The sequence below is a fragment of the Meleagris gallopavo genome, chromosome 6 (assembly GCF_000146605.3).
Source record: "Meleagris gallopavo isolate NT-WF06-2002-E0010 breed Aviagen turkey brand Nicholas breeding stock chromosome 6, Turkey_5.1, whole genome shotgun sequence".
NCBI classification, from domain to species: domain Eukaryota; kingdom Metazoa; phylum Chordata; class Aves; order Galliformes; family Phasianidae; genus Meleagris; species Meleagris gallopavo.
In genome coordinates, this window is record NC_015016.2 from 20,415,108 (window position 1) to 20,423,525 (window position 8,418).

At 39.4% G+C, this 8,418-nt stretch overlaps 1 long non-coding RNA gene across 1 annotated transcript; it reads left to right on the forward strand.

The window, feature by feature from the left end:
- The first annotated feature begins 95 nt into the window (after positions 1–95).
- LOC104911410 lies at positions 96–8,418 on the forward strand. Its single transcript, XR_793897.3, has 3 exons — positions 96–458; positions 6,337–6,457; positions 8,054–8,418. It is a non-coding gene; the product is annotated as an uncharacterized LOC104911410 (long non-coding RNA).

Here is an 8,418-nt window from a genome sequence, read left to right on the forward strand (position 1 = left end):
TTTTTCTCTTTTTGCTCACCTGGCTGGGCTGCATCAAAAGAAGGGCGGCCAGTAGATTGAGGGAGGTGCTCCTGCCCGTCTGCTCTGCACTGTGAGGCCTCACCTGCAGTACTGAATCCAGATGTGGAGTCTTCAGTACAGGAGAGATGTGGACCTGTTGGAGTGCATCCAAAGAAGGGCCACAAAATGGATCCAAGGAGTGGAACACCTTAAGTGTCCCTTCCAACTCTGATTCTCTGATTGCATTCTTCAGATGTTGTGCAGAGTGGTTGGTTCTGCATGAAGTGTGTGGAGAGCTGGAGAGACCAAAATGGACTGAAGGGCCAGGATAGCACGTTGTGGTCCTGTAGACATTCCCAGGTCTGGACGTTTTCAAGGGCAAAGTTTTGGAGGCATCCTGCTTGGTACACGAACATTTCAAATTTACTAAGTGAAGTACAAAGCTTGTGAACCTTTAGGTGAGTGTTTAAACCACACCCTCTAGATGCATTACTAGTAGTTGTAAAATTTGAAGTTAAATGGATACTTAATTACTGTGGGTTTTTCTTTTTCCTGCTGTTTCCCCCCTGCTCTGTGCTACACTTAGGTCACTATTTAATATCTTGATGACATAAAAGTATTGAGACTTTAAAAGGAACTGCTTTCTAAATTATAATTTTAAAACTTGTTGGTTCGAGGCTTTTAAAATGAATCACACTGCTTTAAAAAACTGATGTCATAATTACTTCATTTTTGTTCTATATTTTAATTATTGAGATATTCTGATTTTAGGGCTTTTTTTGCCTGCTAAGTGATTTTCACAGGGTCATGAAATGGATGTCTATGCATAGATTGAACTTCTTCAGTTCAAACTTGCATTATTGTGGAAAATATTCTCAGTTTGTTCCCAGCAGTCTGATGACCGCTCAGAGCAAAGTTTCCAAATTGTGTACTCAAGTAGGACAAACTCTTCTGCAGGTTCACATGTTACAATGTACATTTTGCTGCCAGAAGTGAATACAGAGTAAATTCTGTAGATTGAATTTGAATACCAAATCTTCCACTCTGTGAACAGAAGAGAATCTTGCCTTCCTGGACATGTAAGGAGACGGAAGTATTAGAGCAACCTCTAGGATATGTCCCAAGTTGATAGGACCCTTGTGTAGTGGTGAGTTGTTTTACATAGGTTTCCTATGTGAGTCCTGAGATATGCCAATAAAAACATCTATGTTTTAAAAGAGAGTGAGAGAAGGATCCAATAGTTTTGGGTTGCTAGCACCTTCACAGCAATTAGTATTAAAAGAAACAATACTCAGATAAAGGGCATGCAAAACTGCTTGAAAAATCTTTGGTGAATCACTCTGTACTGCTTGTGTAACCTGAAAGAGGAAGCAGAGGGTTGCAGCCTTGCTGTCAAGATCATTTCAGAATGCTGGATTTTGTTTGCCAGAAGAAAGCTCACTAGGTAACTTGGTGGCATAAGCAGACAAGGTTTACACTCAGGGAATCATTTCTGTGGCTGTGCAGTTAAGTCATCTTTGTGTGATGGGATTATTTGTAACTCTTGTGGTCTATGATGTCCTACACTGCCTCTGCTTCTGCTCGTGATCTCATCAGACCCAAGCCATGGCCTCTTCCTTCTGGGTGCCAACCACTGCAGACCTGGGCTCATCACTGCCGTGCTCATCAGGGCCAGGCTGAGTTGGGTGATGTAGCCCCCAACAGCTCATGGCTCCTGCTGCATTCAGAAAGAAGGCTAACAGGATATTCAGATGGAAAGCATGTTCTGGTGCTGTTGGTGCATCCTGTGGTGATTTTTATGGGCTTGTTTTGGTAGTACATATGGGCAGGGCAATGGATTTGGCCACCTTGACTCTTTCAGTTCTTAGCCTTGGGAAAACACTGCCTGTCCTCAGCACCAGTGCTGCACTGTGCAATGTTGTGTGCACTCATTGCTGCCAGAGGTTATGAATTCAATTACAAGGAGAGATGTAGTATGAGCTGTTCATTATTCTCTTTAATTATTGCTGGTGTCAAAAGCAAAGAGCTCTACAGTCTGTTACCTCCTTTCTTTCAAGTCAGCGTTTTGCTAATTGTCATGATATAATCAAGGAAGAAATGTTGTTAGTGGTTTGTTGCTTATTTAGTTGTTCCTTATATTACTTTAAAGATTTAAAGATTTAATCATTATCTCAGCTTGATTTAAAAGCAAAAATACTCCTCTTACCCTGGTATGATATGGCACCTCTAAATCATAGAGTTGCAGGAGTTGGAAGGGACCTCTGGAGAACATCTAGTCCTGCCCTCTGCTAAAGCAATTTCATGACAGTAGTTGCACAGAAAAGTGTCCACATGGGTCTGGAATATCTCCAGAAAAGGAAACTCCACAACCTTTCTGAGAAGCCTGTTCCAGTGCTCTGTCACTCTCAAAGTAAATAAGTTTTTCCTCATATTTGTATGGAATTTTCTATGTTTCACTTTGCGCCCATTGTCCTTTGTTCTGTGGCTGGGCACCGCTGAAAAGACTATTGCCATTTTGTACCCTGCTCCCAACTTCAATTTAAAGCCTACCTCAGTAGGTTGGCCGGCCTGCTGCCGAAGATTGCCCTGTCTCTTCTAGACAGGTGAATCTCATCCCTCCCTAATGTAATAATCTTCATAGAAAGTGCCATTGTCATAAAAACCAAACACAAAATCCATCTAATTTTCTAAATACAAAGGTATGTTTTTTGTCAGACATTTTATCTTGCTTTTCTAGTAAGTCAGTCTAATCTTAACTTCTGTGTAACTCACAAGACACTTTACTAAAAGTTTCTGTCTTTTTGTAGGAATGCATATTAATGTATTCTTCATTTTTTTTGTTGTTGTTGTTTTTTGTAAGACTCAAGGTTATATGTTGTCCTACTTATTGTGTGCTGAAATACTGTACTACCACTGTACAATATTGTAGGAGACAGATATGAGATATTGTGTATTGAAGTGTTATTTTTAATTTCTGATCTGAATTGTTTGCTAAAAGGTAAAGTTGATGGTGAATAATGGAAAGAAATCTTTAGTGGTTGTAAAGAATATCTTTAGACTCTCAGTACCCAAAATGATTTAATTACAGTTACCATTAGGAATAGGATATTTGTTTTAGATTACAGTAAGAAATAAATGACGGTCTCTAATGCTTCTGCTGGTACAATATCAGCAGAAAATACTGAGCACCATGCGAAGGAAAATCCCATGTGTGTGGTTTTGTTTTACTCATTTAAATAGTACAGTAACCTTCCAGGGGAAAATAAGAAAAGCATGCAACTATCTGGCAATGTTCTGGAGAGATAATCTCCATCTAGAAGAGACAATGAGAAATAAAATAATCCGTAACAACAACAACAAAAAACCTGTATTTCATTCTTTCTCCTCCCCTTACTCCCCCACTCAATTTCCTCTTTCCTGAGCAGAAAGTTACAGGTTCTGTTTTCACAAACTTTGTAAAGACTACTTGAAATATAAAACACTTTTATTTTTCTTAGTACCATTCAACATGAAATGAGTTTCTTGTCTTGATCAGTTTCTGACTGGACGTGCGCACATGGTGTTTTTAAAAATAATTCATGGCTGATACCAACCATGACTGTCTGCATCACTGAGATGTAGACTGAGCCAAGTCTGTCTCCAGAGTTCAGTCCTTTTGTTTTATGTCTTTATGGGCTATTGAAGCAGCCTGAAAAACCTCTGTTCCTGTACACAAGACTTAACCATGTCCTCACTGTCAGGACAAGAGCAGAATTCTGCTGTGGCTTACTCTATCAGTAGGCAGAAAAGATACAGGGCTCCTAAATAGGCATTAGATCCCAAATACCTGCTGAGAGGTGTTTTAGTTCTTACTATAGTCACTATCCTAGTGATGTATGTCTGAATGTTACCAGCTATGATTTCCACATTTTTTTCATGATAAAGCCTATAAAAATAAACAGAATTGCTTCTTGGCTACTGCTAAAAGCTTTTTTTCTGTGTAATTACCATATGTGGCAGGTATCCCTTATGATTTAGCTCAAGGTGCCTGCAGCACTTAGTGTTTGCTTCTGAAAGCTGTGTGCACTATGAAAATGTAAGTTAATTCAAAATTAATTACTTACCATATAAATTGATTGAAGCTCGATGTAATTCTCTGGGAGCACACATTACATTTTGGCAAAAGCCAAAGGAAAGGGCAAATGAAACATACAGCATACTTGATCTGCTTCCAAATACATCTGTCTTTAGCAACATTTAAAGCACAAGTTCTGTACATGTGCAAATTCCTTTGGTAATTGATGATTTGGTCCTTTGAAAATGTCTCTTTCTGTAAGCTTTTGCATGAAAGGGTGATAATATCCAATGATCAGTATTAAAGCAAATTATTTAAAGCCTTATTTTCATGAATAATACTTCTGAAGGAATTACTTCTCTCTTCTGAAAGTAGGTTAAATTTGTTTAGAGTCTTATTTACGATTGCGAACCATAAACACAGTTTAAAGTGGATGGTCCAGGAGCTAAGAAATAATTGGATATTGATATCTGGACTGTGATGTTCATTTTTTCTTGACTGGAAACACAAAAAAAGTGCAGTTTGTGCAGCGAGGCTGTCCCTGTTTTTTTGTTGTGTCATGCCAGGTAGATCTTGCTTTACTAGACGTGAACAAACTTCACCTGCTAATATTTAAACTTTGGCTCTGTCAAGCAGCTTGAGCTCTGCTCAAAGATGCAGAAGGGAGCAGGTTATAATATGCAGGAATTATGTAAAGAACTTCTTGAATGCTTTCGTCATTCTTCTGACTTGGTTGAACTTCAAAGGTAGTTTCTTGTGTGAAACACTTGGCTCAGTACCTGCCATAACAAATACAGAATTGTTTAGTATGTTCACATCAAACTTTTGCCAAGATCTGTCAAAACACCGGGTTAGCCTTCTGTATAGGCTTCATAATTGCTTTCAGGCACTTCCCTGGGTGTTTTCAGATCAGCATTACCACATGTTACAAAAAGTGCAATCCAGGGGGTGCTTCATGTCCTGTTACTCAGCACGAAAGGTCTACGTGCTGCTGTCTGAGTATCAAGGATACGGCAATACAGATAGTTAAATGTAGGCTGTCCTTGTGTCCTGGTGAGTATTCTGTTAGTGTTGGTCATAAGGCCTATGTCAGGTAGTATAAGAGAAGGAGAGAGAGATGGTAATTACTGAGTGAGTTGAACGTTGAGCTTGTATATTTCTCAGAATTTAGTAGGAGAATAGAAAAAGTAATTTTGTGTAGCCAACAGTGAAGTATCTGTATTTCTGTGGCCAACGGGGAAGCAGAAAGCAGCCGTATATGGTCTGAAATTCTCTGAAGAATGTGCAATAAATAGACGGCTGAGAAGAACACTCTACAGGGTCTCATGAGCACGGCACTTCAAGAGCAAAAGAGATCTATTTCCAGCTTAAGGAAGACTTAGCACTACAGGACTTGTTTGTTTAGTGTGGAGAAAAGACTAAGAGAAGTTCTTAAAATAATAAATTCTCTCTTTGTAGAACAGTGTAACAGTAAAATTGTGGTCATGAACTAGGGACATTAGATTGAGAAATGGTACTTGTTCTGGTGTGGTTTGGTGGCTTTTTTGCTTTACTATTGAATGCTCTTGTGTGTGCTGACCCAATTGCACAAGACACTTGGAGGCCCAGCAGAAGCATATGCCAGCCCCCAGCTTGGCTTGTGGAGGTAGAAAGGGGTGGACACCATTACACAGACACCTTTTGAAAGCTATTTGAAACCATCTGCCTCATGAAAGGTCAGTGGGCGTGGGGAGCAACACCACAGTGCAGGGGACTGAGGCATGGGACTGTTGAGTAGTTCCTCAGAACTCAGCTGTGGAACTGCAGATTGCCCATCTGCTCCCTTTTTATGGCCATGAAAATCTGAGGCTTTGTAGGATGAGCATTTCAGGCAAAGAGAAGGGAGCTGAATCCCTTTGTACTTGCTTGTCTTATGTGCTGTATGTGGTCATCATGAACAGGCCATCAGCCATCCTTGGCTGTGTCCCTCTGAGGACAATCCAGATTTCTCTTCCTGTTGCTTTCTAGAAATAGTACCCAAAGAGATAATAAATGATGATGGGGAATTGCTATTTTCCTGGTCTTAAACCAGTCCTCATGAATTCCTGTTGCATTAGTTGCAATTGCTAAAAGAATTATTTATATTTACCACATTGCAGCTGTTGTAGTAGTTGTTAATGGGTGTTTTCAAAATTTTCCCTGTGTATTTCTTTTCGTTTTTTAATTATTTAGACAAAAATAGTCAATTTGTTGTATCAGTAAGAATGTCTGTCAATAACTTTACATTTATTTTTCAAATCTAGATCATTGACAAAGAGATTAACCCCTTTGTGGACAAATGGGAAGAAGAAGGACAGTTCCCAGCACATAAAGTGTTTAAAACCCTGGGCCAAGCTGGATTCCTTGGTGTGGATAAGCCAACAGGTAGGAGAATGTGCAGCTCCTGATTATTGATGCAGACAGTGAACCATACCATTTCAGATGGCTTTTGCCCCAGATCAAAACCTAGTTCTGAATTCAGTGGGAAGATAACTTTTATTCCCAAGTCATGGGAATGCTGCCTACCAACTGTGCAGATACAGAAGATGATGGTGTTTCTAAGTGATCACGTTGATGTTCTCCTAAATATAAATGTTAAAAAAAATTAGTGATTGTCATTTTAAAGCCAGTGAAATAAATGTCACTTCAATTCTCAATGTACAGGCCATCTAGTGACTTTTCTTTCTTCTGGATCTTGGCACCATTAAGGAAATCACAGTTTGAATGCAGTGAAAGCACTGTAAGATTTGGCCTATTATATGTATTTAACCTGTAACCTCTGCAGCACTGTAATGCATTGTGTCACATCATTTGGAGGGGATGCTTGTGTGGGCTTTGGGCCATTGTATTCTAGACTGTCCTTGACATGCACTATTCCAGCCAGAAGCATGTGCAGAACAAATCAAGGTTCATGTTTGTTTTCTTGTATTTGTGAGAAAAAGTCTAGAACCCCGAGGTGTAGGAGGTATTTCAACGCTTCAGCTAAAATGCGTGTTCCAAGTTTTTTTCATTTGCATTCAATGTAATAGATACTTCTTTTTAAGTACTACTGTTACATATTTCTGTCAGAATTCTGTTTTTTTCTCCCATTTCTGTTCTCCCGTTTTCTTATTTGTGGTTTAAAAGTGTAAGACAAAAGCAAGTTTGCATAGGCAAACGTTGAGCAATCTTACCAAATTCAAAGCAACCTGAAGTGACAATGTTTGAACAGTTAACTGCAAATAATCATCTATATAGAGCAGCTCACACAACCTTAGCTATGCCACACCACATCATTATGTTGCTAAGGGACAGGGTTTGAACTATATCTTTTTACCAGTTATTTTCAGAGGAAAGTTTTCTTCTTGAAATGAACTTTTGTATTTTTCTACATTCCAACTTGGAAGATTTTCCTCTAGCTGTTCAGCTGCTAGGGCTTGCAGAACTGGTTAGCTGTCATTTTCTGACAAATCCAATTAGGTCTGAGCTGGTATTTCTTTACAGAACTGCTGACGGATTGAGATTACACTTAAGATTTGCTTAAAGGACAAAAAGGATTATTGGAGGAAAGAGGAAAAAAAACAACGCCTCCTCCTCCTGCCATAACTGTTTGATAGGCAGATCTGAAGTATGCCACAGCGGGGTCTACTTCGGACTGCTAATGCTCGTCTTGGTTGTAGTAATGGTGCCTTTCACTGCTTCCATATTATAGCTCTGACTTTCTTGTATACGTTTTAGGATGTGCAGAGGCCTCCACTGGGGTAAGGAACCTCGGTGCCAAGCATGCCATGCATGAGTATTGTGGAGGTGGGAACTTTGTATAATACTCACAAAGTAGTTAGAAAAAGAGATGAATGAAATCTAGTGAAGAATGGGCTTGCAGAGGGAAAGATGGGTACAGAGGGCTGCGTGCACTGACTGCACTTGTTGTACTTGTAGTTAAGAGTATTTTATCCTTGGCTTTGACACTTGTATCTACCTAACTGTTAGTCTAATTTGTAGGAGCTCTGCAGTTGCATTTTACAAAAGCTTTAAAAAACTGGAAAAATTCCTCAGTGCTACTTTGTCGTTCTCATCTGATCTTCTGGAGCAAGATGTTATTAGCTGCAGAAAAAGAAACAGCTTCTGCAAGATTCAACTGAGCAGTAGGAGCCCGGACCCAGCTTTTCTTTACCATTGTAATGATGCAGTAACATCAGGCACATCTTGAAATTCTTGAATGGGATGATCAGTGAAACAGTCAGATGGGTAACATCACCCTCTCAACAGAACTTATTTTGGCAAAGCATGAAATTCTTCATCTTTTTTTTTTTTCAGAGTGCTTATGCTTACTGTGTAACCAGTGTGTGTACTGGTAGCAGTAATTA